Below are 25,055 nucleotides of genomic sequence, written 5' to 3'. Positions count from 1 at the left end.
CCCTTTAACTTCCCTTCCTTCTACCTCTGTTCTCTATAGCATACACATATCGAATCGTATCTGCCCACAGATGATGCCCTGAGTAGGGAACACCACCTTTACCACATAACCTTTGCAAAACACGGCAGAGCCCCTTCCTCATTCAGGGACCTTCTGCATGACTGCTGAAAAATGAGAAGCCACATACCCTTGGTCAGGAAGAGGCATCTGCTGGAGGACACTCACCCTAGCCAAGGCACAGTGTCTTCTCCCAGAACTACCTCCTCAAGCCCAGCGCAGAGCACCACAGATGAGAGGATTCAAAACAATTACATGGGTGTCATTTGATAGCAGTCTGAGCCTTCATGCACGCAACTACCCTGGCTCTCAGCTTTCCTGCAGAACCAGCTAGACCCAGACCCCAAAGGCTCGGTAACAGTGCTAATATTTCAACCCAACGCAGCCTCAGGCACAAAGACTGTATGGGCCAAATAGGCCACTACATGCAGAGAAGCATTCCAAAAATTGCACGGGCACCTACAGCAGGTGGGAGGAAAGCATCTGTTGGTTTGTCTAGAGCAACAAACCCTGTTAGAGCTAGTCTGCGTCAGAAACAAATCACAGTTTTGGGCTCTAAACTCGCAGTCTCTGAGCAATTTCATCATCTGCACCAGATCAAACCAGTAAACCACTAGCAAAGCAGGATTCAATTCATCCTTACTCTCTCCAATAGCAGAGAAGGGGTAACATTAAACTAGATGAGATTAACCTGACGGGGTTCAACCATTTCTATATCTTGCTTACTTTGAGAAAAATATTTAAAAGCATGAAGAACAGTGGTTGGCATATGCAAACACAAACGATCACAACAGCCTTCAGTCATGAACTGAGAGCGATGACTTCTCAGAAGAGTGTTTGACAGCAAGTTTAATTTTATCATTAGAAAACTCAAACCATGATGGTGTTAACCATTAAAGAGAAATCTTTAGCCTTTTAAATGCCATAGGGGGTGTGTGAGAGGCAAGAGATTATGAAATATAGCCCTGCAGGAAGTGAAATGATTCTGGAAACAATGTTTGTTTCTCATGGAAATCCACTTAAAGGAGAAATCAAACCAAACAAGCCACCTCTGATAACATACAGTTGAAGAACTGTGTGACAAAGTTCATATACATAACCTTCTTTTTTCCTTGTTAAGCATGCTGCATTTACACTGTAAACCCTCAGTGAATCATATAGCACATTTCAAAGAATGAGAGCAACTTCCTCTGCAAGCATGTCACCATTGGATAGTCCCCAGGGCACAGATTTAAGCAGTAGCTTAAATTTACAGGTCCCAGTAGCTGGGCTAATGGTTATAGTTGACTGTTCACTTTGTGAAGAGTGTGAGTCAACTGTTTAGGCATTAACCAGCATTAATTTATAGCATGAGTCCACTGGAAATAAGTCCATCTACAGCTATGTCCATGTACCTCTACCAGTTACGTGCCCCTGTGCCTGCCCTCGAGCAGGCAGAGATCTCCTGAAGGCAACTTACCTCTGCAAAATGTGAGAGCCCTAACTCCTCTTCCCCTGCATACTACTGTGCATTTGCAGCCTGCTAAACAGAATTCACATTTGTCCGAGATTGATTTTGCAGCACGGTGCTGAAATCTTTTATTTTATTTCTTCCTGGGCCATGACAGAGAAGCATTTTCATGCAATGTAGTGTTCCATTTAGGCTGATACCTGTGAGTACTTGTAAGAGCAGAGGAAATGGCAGCAGCCGTTTCTAGAAAAGCACCCTAAAAATGCTGGAGGATGCACCCCTCCACCTGGCACTCCCTTGGTATTTATGATTGCCTACTCACTTCAGGACCAGGCTCCATACTTACATCTCTCCTGCAGATGAGTGCTCTAACTAATGGCCCCTTTTCAGAACTATTTCACTTTATATGGTGAACACCTGTAAGCATTATCCAGAGAACATTAGGATAACTTTCTAGCCAAATAATTAAGGCACTTACCTGTGGGTAAATGACCCAAGTTTCAGCCCCTGCCCAAATGAATGTAATTATTCATATAAAATTTTGACTGTACAGTCTGTTCTTGGAGACTTTCAAGATCTGACTGGATAAAGCCTCAAGTAGTTCTGACCTCAGAGCTGACCTTATCTGAGCATGAGTTTGAACTAGAGACCTCCGGAGATCCTTTTCAGCCTCCATTATCCTGTGTCTACCAAGTTACAAGATAAGCAAGAGATTTAACTTTAAAGATAGGATTTATCAGTTATATTCCATCCTGGGAAATTAATAATACAAGTCCTTTAAACAGAAGAAATCTAATACAGGCTTAGCAAAACACATAATCTCTAGTCTATGAGGCAGAGATATGGATGAACACTTTTCTCCAGCATTTCTGTGACTATCACTCTGGACATCTCACCCTCATATTTTGGAAAGTACAGTTAAAAGCTTGTAACACGTTTCAGGATGAATAAAAATCACATTTTTATTATTTACTAAAACTCTCCGCCCAGTTCTATCTCACTGGAGCTTTGTCAGTCCCATCACCTCTGCTGAGGTGTTGAAGGACCTCTTCGTTCCATTAGGAACTCCTGGAACGTACAAATATCATTTTCTATTTATTCCCTATTCAGGGTTGGAAGCAGTACCAGGGAGAAGGGACCGCTGATTTCCTTGAATCCCTCAAGCTCTCCATATTTGAAGGCCATATTGTACTCCTCGTTCCTTTAGTACAGGAAGTCTCTAGTTGAACAAGAATTTTACTTCAGAAATACACTAGATGCTTAGTTCTGATCTCTGCAGGGAAAAAATCCTGTATTTCCCAGAGTAGGGTGTTTATGCTAATCCTATTTTAGAAGAGCTTATTTAAGGAAAACAGCAAGAGCGTGGGGAAGACATTTAATATACTACTGCTTTTTGCAATTAAATGTTGTGAATATCTTTCAGTTAAATGCCTTTTTCAGTTACATAGCCATGTGGGCTGGTGAAAGCAGTAGCGATTCTTAAAGAGCTAGTACTTTCTAAAATGTGCGAAAAGAGAATAAAAGATAAGAAAAAAAATAATTTTGCAATAGGTAAAAGTATTTTACAGATGAAACATGACTCCTTACCGAGCTTTTCCTACTTGTACTTTATATTGGGTGCAAGTAACAGAGGTCTTGGGAATGAACTACTCATTACTAACAACTTAATTGGGAGTTATAAGGGCTTAACTGCAATGAATTATTCAAGAGTTTCATGAATTAACTACTGAACTTTTCATACTTTTTTTTTTTTTACCACATTGTTCCACACTGGCCTCCCAGTCAGGTAAAGCAAATTAAGTATTACTAGTGAAAAGAGTTAACTATTATGGCAAAATTGGTTTTGATGAGAATATGAAGGGCCAGCCTTCTGAAAGCACGGTGTTAGGCCAGATAAATAGGGGGTAGAGAAGCAAAACTCCTAAGAATTGAAACATGAATAGTGTTACTCTATGCAAACGCACTAAAGAAATGAGGGAAAAGAGCTGTTGTTGCACTGGAAGTGGGAGAAAACTCTTAAAAAACGCGTTATGTTGAGAGGTTTCTTCACAGATAAAAACCCCTTCAACTTGCTCTCAAAAGCCTGTATGAAGCAGCGATCACAGTCAAATGGGAAGAAACTTGTGATTTATTTTTTTCAGGAAACAATTAGACTGTAAATAACCATAGATTTATCAGAATATGTTTATCAACTTTGAGTCATAAATTAAAATGTAGCAACAATTCACTCCAGTGAGGGCAATATTATACCTGGATATGCACCCGTGTTTCCTTACCTACTTTTTCTGTGAAAGTTCACCACTGGCAAATATCAGTTAGAGAACTACTGTAATTTTTACCGGCTGTATTCCACTTGGGGATAGGGCATTTCTAACATGCTGCCACCTGGAAAACACTGCAGTTCAAAGGTGCCTGTATTACCTTGCCTTGCTGGCAACAGGCTTCCCTGTGGAATGTTGCAGTTGCGGTCCTCCGCTAATGCCTGGCCACTACCCTCTAGGATAAGATTGCTGTTTTTCATTCTTCTTGGCCCATTCAGTGGTCGGTCTGAGGCTGGAGAATATTTCTTTCAGGATGTAAATTCTTACTTTAAGTAAAAGTTACAGGACTTGTTCCTAAATCTATTGCCTAGATCTACTGTACTACAGTCCCCATGTACTTTAAGACCTCTGTGCGAGTTCAGAGTAAAAACCCAGCCCCAAGTAGAAAACAATTATAATGAAATACCAGTAGGTACCCTCCTTATACACAGTACTTTTTTTCCTTATGTATATAGTCAAAGAGATGTCACACTAAAAAAAGAGGAACAGAAAAATTCAAAGAAAACCTACCTCCCCTATTTACTGATCTAGCAGGGCTTCAGATATCTCGTCAACATACTAGACATCATTTAAATGCTTTCATTCAATTTTTTCCTCCAAGTTAATACAGAAGGGATTTAGAATACTTACATATAGCAATTACACACTGAAGCTATGACTTCATAATAGAAAACAATATATTTCTTTGAGTGTAACAAAAAAGTGGCAAATTTGTAGGTTATGAATTCTTTAAACCGCTTTTCAGGCAAGCTACTGATGATACAAAATGCATGTGGACACAAGTACTGCTGTTTGCAATATAAGCCTCTCATACAACACAGCAGTTTGAATAAATTGTGTAGAATACATTCTACTCTTGTTTGCCATCAAAACATTTTATTAGCAGTGATTTACAATCCTAACTCTTCCCTCCATTAAATGCAACACACTTCATTCCTTAAGCCTCACTTACTAGCAAGGCAAGTAACTCAGCCACTTTATCATGATATAGTAAATCTTAGAAAGGAAGGGAGAGATGTTCCAGGTAGAGACAAATATGCCAAGCATTATGTCCAAAAGTGTTCGCAGCTGAGTATTTCATATGGGAAGGAAGATCCTCCTACAAATGATTGTATGCAAGATTAATTCTGTGCTAATCATTAAGAAGCACACTTGTTCCTGTTATCCTTGTGTCTGACACAATCATACAACAAGGAACAACTTTCCTAGGGGTGGAGCACCATGGCACTGACACTGCAATACAGGTTTCAGACTGTATTTCAAAAGGTAGTTTTTTTACTGCTTATGGTTTTACTTTTCGAAAAATATGTTTTTAATTAAAAATTGAGTTTGCTAAGCTTCGGTGGAGATATTTTCACTAAGAGCTTGTAAAAAGTTAGGTAGGGTTCTATACAATATTTAATGAACTGGTGAAAAACTTTCTATTAGTGGGCAAGAAAAGGGGATTTTTTTTTTTTTTATGGTATCGATTCACTTTCTTCGACTCTGGGATTGAATGCTTTGAAATGAAATAGTCCAACTGCTTTGATTTTTAACATATGGATTGAAATGGCTTTTGTTATAAAGGTGATTGCTATATAACAGTCAATTAGCAACAGAGAAGAGATGAAAGATGATTCATTTAAATAAGATTAGATTGGAAAAGTTACCTTTTGGCAAGACCGTGGTTCTAGACTCTCTATCAGCATCTGAACAGCTTTGATCCATATTCTGCAATATGAGAAAGTATAACTCAGAGTAACACCCAGCATCACTATACTTAACAGATATTTGATTTCTGAAGAATGGTCCTGCTTAAGTGATCCAGTCTGCTATCAAAGTAATTTACATGTAGCATGCAACAGCAGGATGAAAAGGATCTGTTACCATATCTGTACATAAGTGAGGACATGGTAATAAGAGTATCTTATTGAATACAGAAACCAAGTGTCTGTATGTGGCTTCTAACAGATTCACATCTCCTGCAAATATCCATAAAAGCCTCATTTGTTTGATGAAAGAGTAATTCTAATAGACACAGCTAAAAGATAAATAGCAAAAAGCTGAATGCCATGTTTGCATCACGTATCTTCAGATACAGCCTGCCAATTATAAAACTTGCTATGTTACATAACAAGGATTCACCTTCTATATTAATGGCTACTATTCTTTCTTTGCTAAATTGATATTGTGACATTTGAAAACTGATTTAATGTTTTAGAGCTACTGCGTGCACATACACATGGGAAGCAAAAGGAAAAAATTGAGGAGTATATGAAAAAGGTCATATAAGAGAGCAACATACAATAAAGACCACATCAAGTTTTTCCCTTCCCGCCCCTGGTAGAATTAGAGTGAAAGCGCAAGTTCCATTTATCTTGAGTCAACGTAATAAATGACAAAATAACCCAGTGCCAAGACCAAGTTTCAGAGCTAAATGAATACAGTGATCCAAAGGTTATATTCTTTTGGAAGACATGGAGACATCTCTGTAGAAGAGAAGACATAGAAGGGAAGTCCTAGCTTCACACAGCATTTACTTTTTGCTTTAAAAATGTCCTACTTAGGGCAGAGAGAACAGGATATTGAACGTCTCCTTAGACATGAGCTTGTTAACTTGTTATAAACAGATTTGGCTTCAGTGACAAAATGATCACAGAAGAGCAGATTCTCATGACTTGCAAAATTCTCCCAACTGTAAGTTTTCTGTCGAAAGCGAGAATACTAAAAATTACAAGGTTAAAAAGGAGTGGCATTTTTAAAGACACCTGAGCAATAGTACCATTTCCCATAGCAATGGGTTTGTGAAACATTGCACAGGCCAAATGCAAACAAGTCAGTCCAAGTAACAGGGAATCCAGTTTCAAGAGCAGCAGAACTGAATTATTCTGAGAGACACAGCTGGCTGTATGACTCCTATTTTCATGTTAAGAGATATCAGAAGCTTTTGGCCAGAACTACTATCACTTGAAATTAGTGGAAGGAGCTTTATCTGCCTCAAAGCCTGAATGCTCCAGTAGACTAGTCCTTTTTTGCCTTAAAAGGAATTTGAGTGCTGGAATTATGATGGGTTTATGATTTAATCTAATTACCAAGAAATCATAGAAGAAAAGCAGTATCAGAAAGGCTCTAAACTAGCAGTACTATACCAAGAAGCAACTTTAAATAAAACTCACTTTAGAATTATTGCTTGGAGCACATTTTAAAAATCTACAGGAAACTGAAAATGTAAGTATCTAGTAAGATTTTTAAGGAATCTTAGAAGACTTAGCACTAGAGGTCTAGAAAGACAGACAGTTCTTTCAACAATAAGGCATTTTTACATTAGCATTAGAATCAAAGTATTTTAGCAGCAGCAACCCTAGTGTTTCGATATCTGAACTTACTCTTCAGTTTTTAGGAGTGTCACATCCTAACAAGCTAAGCTGTGTCTATGTTTGTTTTATGTGTTTGGTTTGGGGGTTTGTTTTTTTTTTGTTCTGGGTTTGGTTGGGTTTTTTTTACAGCTTCTCCTTAGACACCAAAAAAGAAATTCCTCATCCCTCACTCACTTCAGAAGGGGCCAGCAAAATAAAATATAGATCTTCCTCTAACAAGTAGGGAGATCTAAGGTTGTTCCTGACTTTTAGGCCTAGTAACTAAACAAAAGCATAGGGGAGATCAGAGAAGCTGGAAGAGACAAGCCTTCTCTTTGAAGTACTCTCGCAACTTCATGTAGCTGAGGCTGCCATTCCAGCTTAAGGCCATTTTTCAGGCAAGGGGAAGGAAAAAGGGGTTTCACACTTATTAACACCCCACACACACACACACATTTCTAACTCAATGTTTATAGTCACAAGTTTGGTGCACAGACTTCAGTCACACGTTGGGGCACATGGGGCCCATGCAGACCACACAAGCAAAACAATTTGAATTAAGTGCTCTGTGCCTAAATCCGACATTTGTTTTTATTACTGTCACTTGGTCTCTGATAAAAAGGCAGCAATATATTAGAAATGACACTATTAGCATCATCATATTGCTGCTAATTTTCTTATAAGTGATTGCAATATGGGACAACATCAAGAAAGAATTTAAGATCTTTAATTCAATTTCAATTGAAAGAATTAAGAATTGTACGTCATGCTGTCTGGGAAAGGAGAAACTGGGAAACATACCACTCACAATGCTTCCAAGCGTAAAGGGAAGCAAGACTAGGAAGAGAGTGTCTTTATATCATAAAAGTCATAAGCTTTAGACAGCTTCATTTGCAGTCACTGTGCTTTCACACAGCCTCTAAAAGCCAAAGAGAAACACAATGCAATAGCTTTCATAAGAAGAGAAGAGTTTCTCCACGCAGTCCCATTCCGCTACTTTGACATTGCATTTGTTTTGAACAGAAACCGGCTATACACGGCCAGCTATAGATATCTGTTAAAGATAGCTTAAGAAAGTCTTAGTGATTCACTTCATTTTTTGATCTTGTCTTCAGCTTTGTTAAAAGACAATCTTTTGCTTTATCAGGTTAAACTTTTAGTATAGTCACCTTGTCCAAGTTAAAAACAAGTATGGGTGAGGTTAATAAGTCATGGTTGTCAGAATTGCTCTGGATTTAGTGGATTTATCACTGGCACCCTCATCTTCTGCCCCAAAGAGAGCATCAAAATGCCAATAAAGCTGAGATTAATAACCACAAGATTTGATACAGCCATGGGCCAAGTGCTGTGGAGAAATCTTTTCTGACAGAAACTCCAGCTGGGCAACTTTCTTTCCAGTAAGAGGTAGTATCATTTGGACTTCTGAAAAATTACTTGCCTGGACCATGTTTTATGAAGGCCTGTTTACAGTGTTATAATACAATAGAAAGGATCTGAAACATGCTGTAAAACAACTTTCATTTCAAGTCACTCTTCAGTGCTTTGCTTGCATAAATTAGTATAAATCAGGCCCAGTACATAAGAATGAGGTCCACTAAATGTCAAGTACAGCAAAGACTGCATATCTCCTTTTAAGTGGCAGGATCATAACTACTCTATCAGACTTTTCCATTCACACATTTAACAATTAACAGCATTAATTAATACCAATTTCGAAGCTTTTATTAGAAGGTGCACCTCTTAAGAGCTATAACCACCACTTCACTTGTGTGCCGCAAATAGCAGTGTACTTTACATATAGTGGTTCTCATGGCATATCTTCAAGCAATCCTTGCCAAGCTCTCCTGAGGCTTTCATTTTATGCTGAATGACTACATTTGCAAGTGGTCAGGTAGTATCAGCTTTCAGATTACAACGTAATTTGGAATTTAAATGAGCTCAAAGTTGTTTGAAAGTCCTTATTTACAGCTAGTAGGTTCCCTTCCTTGCTGAACATGCCTAGAAAACAATTTTTGTTATAGTGGTTATGGGATAATTAGGAAGACAGTTGCTGTTTTGCTTAGAGCTAACCAAAATGGCTTCGATAGTTACTTCCAAGGAAAGTAGAGCTTAAGACAACAATGTAGGATTTGTAGACTGACATGGAAAGAACAGGTTTGATCAGATTGTAACAACCATTTAGTCACAAAGCTACTGACCACGAAATCATGTGTACGTAACAGCTGAAGCTGGGGTATGAGCTCTGCAACAATATACTGGATGAAATGGTGAAGTTTCATTCCCATTACTCCACCATACAGCACGCTAAGGGAGGAGCTGTATTGTGGCTGCATGTCATGAATTCCTATTTTACTTTGAATCATTTTACTTCACTGTTTGCAACTCACAGCAAAATTAAGGTTGAAGTATAACATCGCACATCAGCTAAAGAAATAGGTTATCTTTGAAACATACAGAAAGCTACCCTGGAAACATAGCAAGTTGATTCCCAACCAGCAATTTTTGAGCCCCACTGTGTAGTAAGTGTAAGTGAAGTCAAAGGTATCATGCTGTCCTAACTGATTTAACCATCCTCTTCATCTGAGATATCAGGAACATCCAAAATAATTTATCATGGTCTGGAATTACTGCAGTTCGGCATTTTTGTTGCTGTAAAAACATATTAATCTGCAGCTCCACAATTAAAACCTAGGCTTTAGGGGATCTGTGAATGTTAGTGTACCTTCAAAGCACTTTAGAGATCAATCCTTTTCAGCATCACTCCAAGAGTGGAAAGCATTACCTTTATTTAATGGAGAAACAAGCTGCAGCACAAAGAGACAGTGACTCATCTGCCAGTTAAGTGCCTAGATACCATGGGGATGATACACGAGCGGAGAACAGAGTGTCCAGAGCAGATCACATCATCTGCAGCTAGTTTCCAGTACATTAATCTCATCTCCCTTCTATATTTAATCTTTCATATATTTGTTCTGTTAACCATTTTCCATGCCTATGCTACACTGCTATTCAGTCATTTCTCATAAATGTGCATCTCCCATCTGCTTCCCTCCCTCACAGTTGCCCTGCTATCCATTATTTGTCTTATACTGGTGGTACCTGAAAGCTGCAAACATTTTTGGCTCCCTGTATCCCTTTGAGTTTCTTTCTCAGAGGATTCAGGTAGCCAGGCTCTTTTTCATTTCCAGTAGCTCTTAGTGGAAGAGGGCTAAACATTGAAATCAGGCTCTGCAGTTTCTTTGCTGCTGAAGGATGCCTATTTTCCACTAAGGGCACAAATCTGAAGCAGACCCCTGTTCTTCATCAGCTTGTATTGATTTCTCAAACCTTTCACATGTATTAGCAATCTTCAAAATACTTTCTGTAGTCAAGAATTCAAAGTTTTCTAAGTACCTCTGCTAAACCTACTGTTCATTTCACATAATGTTTTTCCTTACCCACTACAGATTTAGACCAATTATATGCATAGCTCAAATTCCATACTCAAATACCTAAAAGATGGCCTCTCTTTAACGGCACAGAGTGACACTGAATACCATCAAAAATCAATGCGACTGTCATATGCAAATATTGTGAAAACCTAACATTAATATTTATTTCTTTTTCCAAGTATGTATTTCAGAGTCTAAATTTAGGCATTTGGGGAGACGGGAGGAAGACAGAAGTTAGCCTGGAGAACATATGCCAAATCCCCTGTGTTTCATAGCACCTTACCAAGACCAAGCTTGTTGAGCTACTCTAATTGCCACCTATTCTACTTAAATCTAGTTGAGATTGCTATGTTTTGGTTAAGGACACCTTAGGAGAGACTCAGGCAGATTCCTTTGTCTTTTTCAGTTCACGAACAGAAAGAGCCCTTTTATTCTGATGGGTAATCAGATTCGATGTTCCACATAGTATATATTTCCTACATGAAACACACAGTAAGTGACACTGAACTGCCTTCCACTACCCAGTTCCATATCTACTTAAATCCTATATCAGCACCCTGACACCCAGAGAATGTGGGGATAAATATATACTCAAAATATGTTACTTCCTCCTCCTCCTCAGATGCCTTAATTCCTTGTCTGTGAAGTACTGTGGTATCAGGAAGATCACAACAAACCTGTTGTTTAGACTTACTGGCTCCTTGTATCTTTTTTTGAAGGGCTTTTCCTTCTGGATATTAAGTTCTCTAAAACTCTGCAAGACACCTTTTTCTCTGTGAGGATAGTGTGACCCAAAGGTTTAACTAGCTGAGATGTTTTTTCTAACAAGTATTATCTAGACCAACTTGTTTTCCTCTGATAGAAGCCTGCAACTCCTTCAGCATATGTTTTTAGCCCTGTTTGACTTGAGAAAAACAGTACTTGCATGAAATGTTTAACATTCTACAGGTGCTGTTTTTGTACGCTCTTTTCCTAAGCATCTGGTCCAATATTGTCTGGAACAAGCCTATATGGATCTTTGTGTCCTCACTCATAGGACAGTTTCTAGGATCTCAATCAGATTATAATCCAGACAAAGCAACAGATCAAACACTAGATCAAAAAGACTAGTCCTCTGTGCTGTATAGATACCTCAGTAAAAGTCAGCAAAGCAACTGAAATTCAGAACACCTTATGATTTGGGTGACCACTGAGGAAGACCCACAAAACTAGAAATATTATGGAAGCAGCAGCACTATTAGCTTGCTTTTAAGCTTTTATTTAAACTCAAGATTGTAGCAACATCCAGCATGATAGCAGAAAAAGAGTCACTATATGTGGAACAACTACAAATTTATTCCAAAAACATCTATTGTATCACCATGAAAGTGTCACACCTCTTCTAATTTTAAAATACTTCCCTGCAGCTTTACATTTCATTATATTGCAGTGAAGAAAACCTCTCCTGCAGTAACTGTAATGGTTATTAGTATGTTATTTGGGCAAACTACTAATATAATGGCATCATGGTTCTTAAATCAGGCTTCTGAAACTACAATACATAGCAATAACTCTTTCATCCTCTCTCAGCACAGTATCAGGTAGTTACAGAAAAATTCATGGAGATAAGTGGCAGTGAAATCACTTATGCATACTACAGTCACATACACAACTGTGATTTTAAAAGATTTCAGTAACCATGAGTGCACTGTTACAGAGAACACGGACAAAATGCTTGCCCTTAGAAAACCCAATAACCAGTGGCCAGCAAGCAGATTGCATTAAAAACACAGCAAATACTCCAGTCTTTTTGCTACGGTTCGGAAGATTTGTCCTCCTGCCCTAAAGCCCCTACCCCAGTCTGAACCCCTGGTTAAGGGGAGTCTTTATACAGTTGTCTGACAAACTGTTTATTTGCGAGGCCTGCAATGACATGCACAACTTCCAGTCCTAGAGCTAACCAGAAAACACTGGATACTCTTCTATTCCCCCACCTCAATTTTGCATGTGCATTCTTTGATCAACACTTTTTAACCTGGTTGCCTGCGCTCTGCACTATTTCTGGTCAGTTGTGGCTGCAGCGTTTAAGTGTTTGGTTGTACTACCTGCAGAAGGGGAGTACGGGATTATCACCCGTTGATAAGAAAACAGCAGACCACCATTAAGCACAAGAAAGGATTCAATCCCAATAGCATCCCGATTCAAGAATAGTATTTTCTACATGGGTAGAGTCACACAAGACAAAATTTGCTTTCAGGAGAAATTAACAGATTATTTCATCCATACACACAAAAAAGATAACACCCACACAGAAAGGGAAAGTATCTTCTACATCATCACAAAAAAAATTTTCATACAGAGCTAACTCACATGTCATCAACTCAACACTTATTGCAGCTTTAGATAGATGACTTACTAACCTTTCCCGGACTCCCCAGTGAGAGCTGGGGGAGCTCGTCCCTCCCCATGGCAGCTGCACACCCCAGTCCTGGCCAGGGCCGTCTCCACTGACTCAGAGGACGAGCGGGAGGAAAAAATACCCTCTAAACTGGCACAATTCAATCTGCTCAGCTGGTATGGCAGAAAGCCACAAAGAAGGGAATTTGTTTTCGCAGGTGTTACTGCAATATTTCAACACGCTTTAGATCGTTTAAGCATGTTACCTACTGAGGGCAAGTACTAGACATACAGACACAGAAAGTAAAGCCTTTCCAAGAGAAAGGAGAGCCCCACAGTTGAGAAGCTGGACTGTAACTCAGAAGTTGTTGCTGAATTTGACTTTACTGACTGGGTTCAACATCATTCTTCTTGCAGACCTCCGAGATGTTTAGGACAAGCTAGAGTTTTCTGGTTCCTCAGCTCCACTACTGTACTCCCCTTTTCTTAGGGGGAGATAGTTACACCTCCTACCACTAACATACTTCAACCTTGGCTCATGCCCTACCATAATACACTAACAGGGGAAATGCTCATGTTCACAGAAGGCAATACAGAATATAGATTTCATATTTAGCTGATCCTTTACAGCCTCACAGGGGCCACGTGATTAATTTACCCCACATTTTGAATTGGCTGGATCCCAAAGCCTAAAGACACTTTCACAATGGCCATACCTTAACTTCATACTCTGTGAAGTAGAGAAAGCATAATGAATACATACTGTGAGCTGGCTTGCCAATATAGCTGGCAGGATAATGATTTTTCTCTTATTCGTCTTCAGAGCCAGGTAGTTCAAATCTGAGTTAGAAGAACCTACTTGCAATTGATTCTGGCCATCATCAATTTAGGGAGAAGTTCAGAGAAAAAGCATATCACATTTGCACCCTAGACACAGAAATAGTCCTGGATGCCCTCAGTACTTCAATAAAACAATCTGCTCTTTCACAAAGAAGTTTGGATCAAAAATAATGCTTTTGCCTTAAATATCCTTTATGCAGATTAAGCAAAGAACCCATTTAGACAGTAATTAATTTAAGGATCTGTCCATATACCATAGGATGAAGCAAGCTCCCAAAGCGTTAAGTGAAGCTTTTCCATCAACCAAGACAAAAAAGGTTTATTATAATAATTCTGTCAGTTTACACAGTTCATGCAGAATATGATTGCCATCTGCAAAGCCAACTCCCTTCAAAAACTAAGAAAGCATTGGTCTGATAGCAATGAAACACTGTAAGGTGACATGGCAGAGGTATCCCTTTCCCCTTGCCCATTCTCCTTTTCAGCATGCTGAGGGCCAGCAGAAAGTCACCTTCATGGCTGACAGGACGGTATAGGTCTGTGAAGACTGGAAGTATAAGTTGCATTTTTCTGTGCATTCCTTTTGCTGTCAACCAAAATACTGGTCTTCTAGGAGTTAAAGCTCTTTAGGAGCTCACATTTGGTATGCTGAATATTCTTCTTTTATAAACTCTAACCTTCTGGCAGCTTTTTTTTTCCAGCTCACAAATTTCTCACCTCCTGTATCATGATTTCAGTTGCTTGCTGAAGAGTATGTCTTAAACTAGCAGTAGTTCCTTAAATATACGTAGCAGTATTATTATTATGTGGATTACAGTACAGTATAAATCACCCTAGGGAAATGGCACTTGCTGTCTTTTCAGAAAAATCTTTGTCATTTGAGACCATGCAGATGGCTTCCTGACACAGAAATCTAGATTTGCTAGTTGGATTAAAAAAAAAGAAAATCTAACTTAGCACCAGCAACTTTTCTGTACATCTCTTACAAGTTTGATTTTTTGGCATGTATTAGGGCTTTCAAGAAAAGCCACTAGAATAACAACTCAAATCCTATTTTGTTTTAATGAAGATTCCAAAATTCTGTCAAAAGGCTTCTCTTTGGCAATGAGCATTAGCCAGAGTATTACACATTAAAGAATTGCTGATAAACTGAAAGGGAAAATATGTTGCTAAGTATTTAAGAATGAGCAATATTAGTACATTAACTAAGACCAAAACTAATGATAAGCATTTTTTTATACCTACAAGAACTATAAGTAACATTACCTGTTAGCAAGTCAGTTGTCACCACTGATGTGTCAGAGAAACAAATAATGGGTTTCAAAGTGGCTGCCTACTGGATCAACTTATTCCAAGCTCCACGTACATTCAGATGAACTGCAGATCAGAATGAGCATCACTTCATCCAACAGCAGATTCCCTGAGATGCCAGTTCCATAACACAGTCCAAAATAAAGTCCTTCTCCGTCCTCACCCTCCCAAAAGTGAAGTGTCAGATGTCCTCTAAAGCCGCCTGTCTCCGAGCCACCCAAAGCATCACTCCAACTCAAAACCAGATTAAGTCTTAAATGCAGGTTGAACTGATGGAAAGCGTTTGGTCATCTGCCATCGCAGTATCAGTTTGTAGGGTTTTTCTTTTCCTAACCATGAGCTCGCTGACTGTTCCTCTTCTTAGGTTGTCTGAAAAGGTTTATATTTAGCACACAACCCCTTTCTACACAGGGATTACAGGAGAGGTTTATGAAGACTTTACAATTCAGAACTGCAGCCTGTCAGTTTTGCTTCACACAGCTCTGAGCCCAGTTGTGAATTTGGAGGTGGAGGTGGATGTGTGGGGGAGTTGCAGGCTTCTTTCTCCTTCTTGCTGATGGGAAAAGATAGGCAGCAGAAAAGGATGTCAGGTTTACACAATTCAGACAGATAGAAAAGGCAACATGCATATCACCATGGAGCACAGCAAGCCGAAGGTGATGTCTCTAAGGGAGAGCCTGTACATCACAATGACTCAACAACCTGAAGACCGTCTAAAACTACATGCAATTTTAAACATCAGGGTTGGTGAATATGTTATGTGCCTATATTTTAAAACAAGAAATGGGTCAGAGCTCATCAGCTCATGGATATTTTTATGATCCATCCAATCAGGAATTCTGAAAACAGAAGAGCTTCTCCTGAGCATACAAAACACAGGAGGATTTTAAGCATAAGCTCTAAGTTTGCTATCTAAGTGGGACAAGAGCATCTTCAACAGGTTTGCTAACTTCGCAAGGAAGGCTTTAAACTAGGTTTACTGGTGGATGAAGACCAGAAACCAAAGAGAGGGAATAAGAAATTGAGAAAGGGGGGGTGGTACCCACCCAACAGCATAACAAGGAAAGCTCTCACTCTTCCTGCAAGAGTGATGCCATCTGAAATGCCTGTACATGACTACACAGCACATGAAACAGGATAAGTCAGATCTCCATGAACCTGTAGAGATAAGAGGTAACAGGATAGACACAAAACAGATGGGATTGCTCACACAGAGCCCTGTAATGGGTGGATACAGGCTCTTTAGGAAGAGCAGGCTGTGAAGACACGGTGTTGTGCTCAGCATAAATGCTCAATAGGCAAAGCTTTGCCACAGGATCAGTGGCAGGGGACTGGGAGCTTACAGACCAAAATTAGAGAGGAAGCCAAAGGAGTAGCCATGGTGGAGGTCACCTACAGACTGCCAGTCAAAACATCCTTTGAACAAAAGGAAGAGGCCTCATAACATAGGCCTTAGCTCTCATGAGAGCTTTCAACTATGTAATGCTTGTGGAAATGGCAATATAGTGAAATGCAAGCATTCCAGGAGATTTATGGAACATGTCTAGGAAAGTTTATGGTGCAAATGCTGAACAGGCACCTAGGGGTGGTGCTCCGCTGGACCTTCTACTTATGTCTAATGAACTTGCTGGGAACATTCTGGCAGTTGTAGCCTTTACTACAGTGATTATGACTTGCAGTTTAAGACCCTAAGGGAGTGAGGCAGGAAAAGAGCAGAGACCCTGACTTTCAGGATAATGGACTTTTGTTTATACAGATGGCTGGGACCCTGTGAAGCATTGCCTTGGGAGGCAAAAGGGCCCAGGGCTGATCTTCAATGGCAACGTTGTCAGATCACAGGAGCAGTCTATTCCAGTGTGCTGAAAAGTGAGCAAACAAGCCAGAAGGCCAGCTTGACTTAATAGGAAATTCCTGAGTAACTCAAGTACAAAATTACATATGAAGTTGAAAGCTGAGACAGGCTACCTGGGAGGCATAGCAAAGTATTGCCTGGGCAGGCAAGGATGTATCTAGACAAGATAAAGTTGAACTGAAGCTGAAACCAGTGAGGAATGTGAAGGACAAAGGCTAGTAGCAGAATTTTGTGAGGAAAACTGCTACTCACAGTACAGAAGGGCCAAATTAAGGATCATTTAATCAACTTAACGTACCCAGATCAATGGGACCAGAAGAAATGCATCTAAAACGGGCTAACATCACTGTAAGATCACTCTATCAGCTCTGAAAAGCCATGACATTTGGGGGATGTTCCCAGTGATTGAAGACAAACACCATGCCTCTCTTGAAATAGGGAGGCTCTGAAATACTACAGGCCAGTCCATTTCACTTCACTCCCTGGGAAGATTTTGTAACAAATCATCCTAGGAGACATTTTCAGGTGCCTGAATAAGTCAGTGATTTGCCACAGTCAACATGAATTTCGTAAGGGGAAAATCATACCTGACCAACCTGTGGTGAGATGACTAGCTCTGAAACGGGAAAGAACAGTAAGATACAAGCGGTCTTGAGTTCAGCAAGTATCCAATGTTTTCCTCAGGGGTCAATGCGGGGATTGGTGCCGTTCAACATTTTCATTGAATGTCCTGAACAATGGGATGGAAGGCATCCTCAGCAAGTTCAGAGGCGAGGTGTAACTGGGTGCAGTGGGGGTGGTATCAGTGGGGTGCAGATAGATGCAGTGGGGGATAGGGACCTCAAAAAAGCTGAAGGAGTAGCAAAAACCTCATGAAGTTCAAAAAGACATATGCAAAGTCTTTCACATGAGTTAGAATAACGCCAGTCAAAAATAAAATTCAAAACAAAAGACAATTAAAAAAAGAGGTAAGACTCGCTAACAAGATGTACCTTGCCATAAGAAATAAATGGAAGTACAGGAGTTTAATACCACTTTTGCTCTACAGTGCTGCTACAGGAGGGTAGCTTTATGGTTGGCCAATTCAATTTTTTTTGTGGGACAGGCTACACTGCTGCTGCACTGCATGCTTACAGTAACTGCACTGCAATGGGCCCTGCAGGTTACCTGCGGGAAGCTGCTGCTTTACACTGCAGTCCATGGGAAGCTATGATAACTGATCCTACAAGTCAACCCAAGATGAATCTAGACTAAAAGTCACTTTTTCTGTTGTTATTTAGCCTGGAGCTCTTTTCAGTAGGACTGCCTGTTGAAGAGGACTTGCTCTGGCCGCCTGTTGAAGAGGAGGCTGCATTTGCAGCCTCCTCTTCCCTTCACATGAAGAAATATTTTTGTCATCATCTGATAGATGCAGATATTGTTTCACAGTGTTTCCAAGCTTGAAGTCCCCTAACTGTAGATTGCTTAAGTTTAAGGCCATTGCCCTAGCTATGGCAAGTAATCCATTCTTCCAATTCTTTCTTATTTCCTTTCTTCATAACTCTAGAGCTTAGACAGGAATTCCTATAGTCATGTCAGTTTTGTATAGTCTTTCATTTTCTACGTGCTACCATGAGTAGAAATCCTTTCCCCTGTCATTTTCAAGCCATTAAACTGCCACTACAGTGATTCAAAGTATTGCTTTAAAATCCTATTAGAGGATTATGCAAAAGCCTTTTGGCAATGCTACAAGGACAATACATTAGGCTGCAATACGAATGTGTATGTATCTGTGGGGAAAGAGGGGGGAGCAAAGCAGGGGGAAGATTTTATGAAATTGCCTGACGCTAAACATGAAAGAAGAAAAACTGTCATTCTTAAAGCCCAAGCAAAGGTTCAGCATAAACGAACACACAGATGAATGAACGTGTCTCCCAACTGAAAGTGGAGGGTCCTCAATAGTCCCATTAGTTTCAGTGGTTCCTCCCACCTGCAACCTGCATCACAGAACCGATAGCCTCATTTTATCCCAGCACTGCTAGAATTGTTAAAGGGCAAGATTGAAAATGACAATAAAGCTGATGAAAAATACGTGTAGTCTATTTTCAGCCTAACCACTCTGCAGCTTACATGTGACCAAGGCATTTGAAGTAAATGACACGAACAAAAGGAGGAAAGAAAAGGCTGTGAGAAATACTTGCATTGGGAACAGAGTTAAAAAAATTAAAAATTCACTTCTAAGTGCAGATCTCTGAGAAGTATCTACATAGCTCAAATCTAATGAGTGAAACTTTGCTTGGCAAGTGAACATTTATATCATAAAACACTATAATTGCCTTCCTCATCAGGAATACAGTTTTATATCTAGGTTAGTAGAAATTGCACTTTTGGGCATGATTTTAAAAATCCACAGCAAGGGTCTACCTCACCACTGAGTTCTTCCTCTAATGTTTGTAACTGTGAGGACTCAAATAAAAGCAACACAAAAGAAACATAGCTGTGAATTATACCTCCAAGCCAAGGCTGTTCCCTGTACAAGGAAAAATATACTAGCTCTATATGCATCTTCCTGCATGCATATAGCTTTATGTAACCTGCATATAACATGGGAGATCCTTTCCCTTGCTGTAAAAGTTTTATGAGCCAAGTACCAACTACTGCTTTTAGCTAAGTTTCTCTGTATTAGGTATTCAAGCTGCTGGTTCATAAGACAATAAATCCGTTTTCAGCATCTGTTCCTGAATCCAAAGCGCCACGACCAGCTAAAGCAAACCAACAAACACTCAGTTTGCCAAAGCTGATCTGATCATAAACTTTTGAATGACTGTATCTTGGTCCCCCCGAACCTTTTGCTGTACCTAGTGTTGCCTGATCATTTGTAGCCAGCGTATGGCTGGCGTAAGCGCTGCAAGAAATATGGATTCAGTTAACATTCAGGTTACTATAATATCCCTGATCTAGACCAAACGCGTACTTCCATACTGTGTAGAGAACCCAGATCTGGTATCAGGGAATATGTACCCCCAATAATATTTTTAAGTTAAGTCCAAACCAGTCGTAGTCCACAAGGGATACTTTTCCTGAAAGTATTGCTTCTATTTGCAAACATTTATAATAGTTACAATCTCTGACTATATGCACCATAGACACAGGCCACTAAATGTGTTCTCATAGAAGTGAGAAGTCCTGTCACATCATACACATGCGTATGCAAGTACTCACTTTAGTTAGTAGTTTACTTTTCCCTCTCTGGTTTTAAATTTCAGCTCTGAGCTAGCATGACTATGTTCACAGCTCACCTCCGCCCTATTATGTGCAAGATATCAGCTTACCATGAGGAGCAAGCCAGGTGGCAAACTGTGACAGCATATGGCTCCTATTCTTTTTCCACCCCCCTAATCCTTACGGAATCATTTTGTTCCTGCCACTTATCACCATGAGCTACGCTTCCACCTCTCCCAACACAGCAACAAGACAGTGTCAGTCTCATCCCAGCTTCCCTGCTATATGTGCATTTGCATACATGAATTGTCCTTGTATCCTCCAGACCAAACCTCCTTTTTTCCTAAGGAGAAGAACCTGGCTAGATTTAAACACTAACTAGCCAGGAGAACAGCTAAACCAGGAAGTTTACCCTGTCATTCAAAACTCTTAAAGCTGGATCTTATTTTCTAAGCAATATTCTCTAGTATGGACACAATTTTACTAGGCTTTCCTTAGAGAAAGTTCTATCACCTGCGCTACATAGGAATTCAGACTAGAGAAAGGTCCTCCAAACAATAACCCAGATGAATGAATTCTTAATATTGCCACCAAAAAGCTAGTTCTGGTCATTTTACTCATATCACATAGCAAAATCGGAGCTTGTGCCCTGGAGCTTTTCAGTACTAGATAGAAGATGACTCAAACTCCACTGTTCGCTTTTTCTTGGTCTAACAACACACCACTGTCATTATTCCTGCTTTTTCTTTTAAGCAGCCTATCAACTCTCCAACTGTTGGCACCAACATCTAAAGGAAACTAAGCTGTTAAAGATTATGCTTGATGACAAGGTCAAAATAGCTAGTAGAAGAGGACCTGTTCTGTTAGACTCATTAAATGGAGCTTATCTTTTATCTACTGCAGGGTTAATTCCTTCTTTACTAGTAACAAAGAATTTTAACACTTTCTGGAAAAATATGTAAACTGGTCTAAATAGTTTTCACTGAGTATACACAGATAAGCTGGATGCTCAAATTTTTTTCCACCTCAGACCACATAATTCTAGATGGTCAGGTAGAACAAAGAGGGGTAAATCTAATTTTTATGGAGGACACCTGCAGCCAGCCATCTTCTTTTAAAAGATCTTTTCATTAAAAAGAATGGGTTTCAGTGTGAAGCATCTTTGCAGCTTCTAATAAGGATCAACTGCACTTTCTTGAAATGCAGTTGTACACTATTCCTCTGCAGTGGAAAAGTAGAAGAAATCCACTACTTTAAGATTCCCCTTTTATTTTGTCTCCTATTCATGTCCAGAACTGGGTGAACCAGGCAAGAAATCACTTCCCTTCCTATTCAAACCAAGTTTCAAAACAATACTGAGTCTGAATCCCTGTGAAGGGACCATTAAATCCACCCTTCCATATCCAAAGGGTTAGTCATTTTATATTAACTTTGGAATACCTGTCAAGAATAACATAGAGCTTTATCTCCCCTGGAAACAAACTGTACAAACTTGCAGGAAATATACCTTAAATTATAGCTGATAATAATGGTCTGATAAAGGTACTGTACTGGACTCAGACAATCAAGGTTCATTTTCTAACTCTTTACAGGGTCCCAGCTAAACTTTGGGCAAATTGTTTTATTTTCACAGTTCTTTTATAGGAAGGCATATAAAGTCCACCCCTGACCTGCCCTCTTGTCTTGTCCATGAGGCCTTCCGGGACTGTTTAAAGCCTCGTGATGCTATCATAATAAAATGAAATAGAAGAGTGTGGGAGACCTGGCCTTTTTGGTCTAAAGGAAGAATAACAACAGGAGATGAACTTTCTGTTGATTTACAGGTGATATTTCCAAGGTTGCTTTTTGGCTTTGTATGCTCAGAGGGGTGGCAGCGTCTATGTGCAGACTTAAGAGGAGTACCCTAATTCTCTTGGAAACATTTTTGTACCGAGTAGAACCACGCACAAAAAGAAAATTTAGACCAAACCAATCTTTCAAATATAGCTTCAGAGTTTGCTTTTATGGTACGCAATAGGAAGGGAAAAAACACCACAAGTTTGTCTCCATGCAGCGGCATTTGTGATGCTTTCATTAGAAGTTAAAACTCTAACACTGAAAGTCTCACCTTGTTTATGTAAACAACCAGCATTTCCTCTAAGAGTCACTTTCAAGCTAAATACACTGTCCCAGCTGCCATTTCTAACTATTTAATCAGAAAGATATTTCCTAGGAACATAAAGCAGGAGGTGATTAAGTTAAATTAGAGCCTATATTTACAAGCATCCCCTTAAGCAAGCAGATTTTTCTGCAGCATATATATGTACTCCTAAGGGTTGTTCAACTGTGGTATCCAAATAAATGAGACCGCTAATGGATGAAGTGCACAGTATTAATCCCTCTTCTAGACACCCTGCTCCCACTTCAGCAACACAAGTGTTACAGGTTGATCAGCAGCATAACGAAAGTGCCCAGGGGCAGCTGAGCTAGCACTTTCCTTTCCCCGCCCCGCCTTGTCTCTTTCCATCCAATTCTAGCTACAAAACAAACACATTTTTAAACACAGCTTGAGGCACCAGAAGTGTCAGCTCCTTCCTGCATCCATCAGCCTTGTAGTTAGGACACTCACTCCAGCCAACCTCACTGCCTTCTCAGGAGGACGAAGGGGAAGCAAAGCACATTGCCTCTGGAAGGAAGGGGGAGGGTTTCTCTTTTCCCAGTAAGGCAGTTCCACCACAGAAGCTCCAGGAGGAGGACCCAGGACCTACAGGTCCAAGCACTGAGGCCCATCATTGTTCATTTGCCATCTCTCAACAAACATGATTTAAAAATGCACTTGCTTTCCACATTGAACTAATCCACAGTGAGCAGACTTAAAGACAATCTAAAGACTCCAGAGCAATTGGCTGCAACAAAGGAAAATAGAGACAAGTCAGATATTGAAACTATATTCCCATTTTTTCCATAAAGACTTGCCAAGGAGAACAAACCACCATGTTATCTTATTTTCAGTTCTGCTGTTTCCCACCAAAACTATCCTCCACCTCATGAATCATCCTTATGGTATTCTGTTTACACTTGATAAAACAATAGAGAAAGCAGTATACAGTAGATACAGTAGTTTGGTTTTTTTTCCCACACATTCTAATATATTCTACATACATTACTAAATATACAATTTGAAATTGTAAATAGAAATATCTGTTTTAAGAAAAGCAGATAGCATATTAAAATTTTCCTAAATAAGTATCAACATTTCATAAAAGCCACAGACAGGTAACATGCTAAACTGGATGGCATGAAATCCTTAACTCCCAGGGGCAGATGAGAAAGTAACACCATTTGTGACCTGCAAGCTAAGGTAGTCTGTCTACAGTACATCACCTGGAGATCTCAAGATGTAGAAGGAAGTAGTAAAGCAGGAAGACTCTACACACAGATATAGATCCCATGCCGATGGTGAAGCAGTGAAGACCACCCTACCTTCTGATGGGGAGGCACACGTCACGTGGCTGCTGTTGGGAAGCTGAGGGAAAAGGGGGTGCACGAAGATGCCTTTCCTCTTCCTCCCAAACATGCCAGACATCATTATTCTAGAGTTCTTACAGGTTTCTCTTTCCTTTTGTTGCATTGGGGTTTTACATAAATCAAAGTGCTCACAACATCCATTTTTATGACATTAAACGGCATACGGTATTGGGTCACTTGAGCATACTGTTAGAACAACTGTTTTCAGAGGAGAGGATTTGTTTTCAAATTGGCAGGCAGATATTTAATTCCCAAAGTCCAGGGACAGTTATTCAGTATTTATGATAATTTTTATAATACACAGACTAGGAATGATTTCGCAGAGCCTGAATCCCCAGGTTGCCTTTTGCATCCAATAGCTGGAGGACAGATGCAAGAGAAGTCTAATTAGCAGCCTAGTCTGCTACCCCCAAGATTCCTCACTCACATGGGACTGCACATTGCTGCGGGTAAGACCCACGCTGGCAGCGCAGTGGCGTGAAGGTGTCAGCCCTGCTGAGAAGGAGCTAGCCTGCTGTTAGGCGGTGAGAAACATGCCACATTTGACTGAACCGAAAGTCAGTCTCTGTAGCAAACATGGAAATTAAGAGCTCAGTAGTTCCAGTGTTCCCGTAATGCAAAACCTTTCACAGAATCACAGAAACTTCAGAGTTGGAAGGAACCATCTAGTCCAACTTCCCTGCTAAAGCAGGATTGCCTAGAGCACATTACTCAGGGCTGCATCCAGGCGAGTCTTGAAAATCTCCAGAGAAGGGGACTCCACAATATAACCTTAATATAACCTTTGCTCACATTCACCAGCAGCTCAGTTGATACACCTGTGAAGCCATACACACAAAGTACAGGCCACAGCCCTGTATCTCTTACCTTCCGAGTTACAATGCCCCAAGCTTCTCACATGCTCCTCTACTGCATCAATTGAATGTTCAGAAGTCCATGGGGCCTGATGGGATTCATCCCAAAGTACTGAAGGAGCTAGCAGGTATTGTGTTAGGACCCCTCTCAATCATCTACCAAAGGCCTTGGGAGTCTGCAGAGGTCCCTGCTGACTGCAATCTCACAAACATTATTCCCATTTACAAGGAAGGGGAAGACCCAGGAAAATACAGACGTGTTAGACTGACAGTACCTGGAAAAGTTATGAATAAAATCATACTGGGTGCTACTGAAAGACATTTAAAGGACAATGCGATCACCAGGCACCACCAACAGAGATTCACAAAGGGAAAGTCTAGCTGATTTCATATGCTTCTACAATAAGATCACCCACCTGGTGGATGAAGAAAAGCCAGTTGTCTGGATTTTAGTAAGGCTTTTGATAATTGTCCCTCACAGTATCCTTCTGGACAAGTTGCGAGATAAGCAGGTACATGG

The 25,055-nt window shown here is 40.0% G+C and overlaps 1 protein-coding gene across 5 annotated transcripts in view; it reads right to left on the bottom strand.

Moving 5' to 3' along the window:
• The window catches only part of SHISAL1 (shisa like 1), a 198,603-nt gene extending 182,947 nt beyond the window's left edge, over window positions 1–15,656 (bottom strand). The window contains exons 1-2 of one of the 5 annotated variants that reach the window (XM_074590779.1): window positions 15,077–15,655; window positions 5,478–5,538 (exon numbers count right to left, since the gene is read on the bottom strand). The gene's annotated coding sequence lies outside the window, so the exon portion shown is untranslated. Of the gene's footprint in view, window positions 1–5,477; window positions 5,539–15,076 lie in introns of all 5 variants that reach the window. The other 4 variants (XM_074590838.1, XM_074590771.1, XM_074590763.1 and 1 more) reach the window with 4 other exon arrangements.
• Between the last annotated feature and the right edge of the window lie 9,399 nt (window positions 15,657–25,055).

Source organism: Larus michahellis, chromosome 1, assembly GCF_964199755.1.
Source record: "Larus michahellis chromosome 1, bLarMic1.1, whole genome shotgun sequence".
Classification (NCBI taxonomy): domain Eukaryota; kingdom Metazoa; phylum Chordata; class Aves; order Charadriiformes; family Laridae; genus Larus; species Larus michahellis.
The sequence above is the reverse complement of the archived record's forward strand: the minus strand, read 5'-3'. Positions and strand labels throughout refer to the sequence as shown.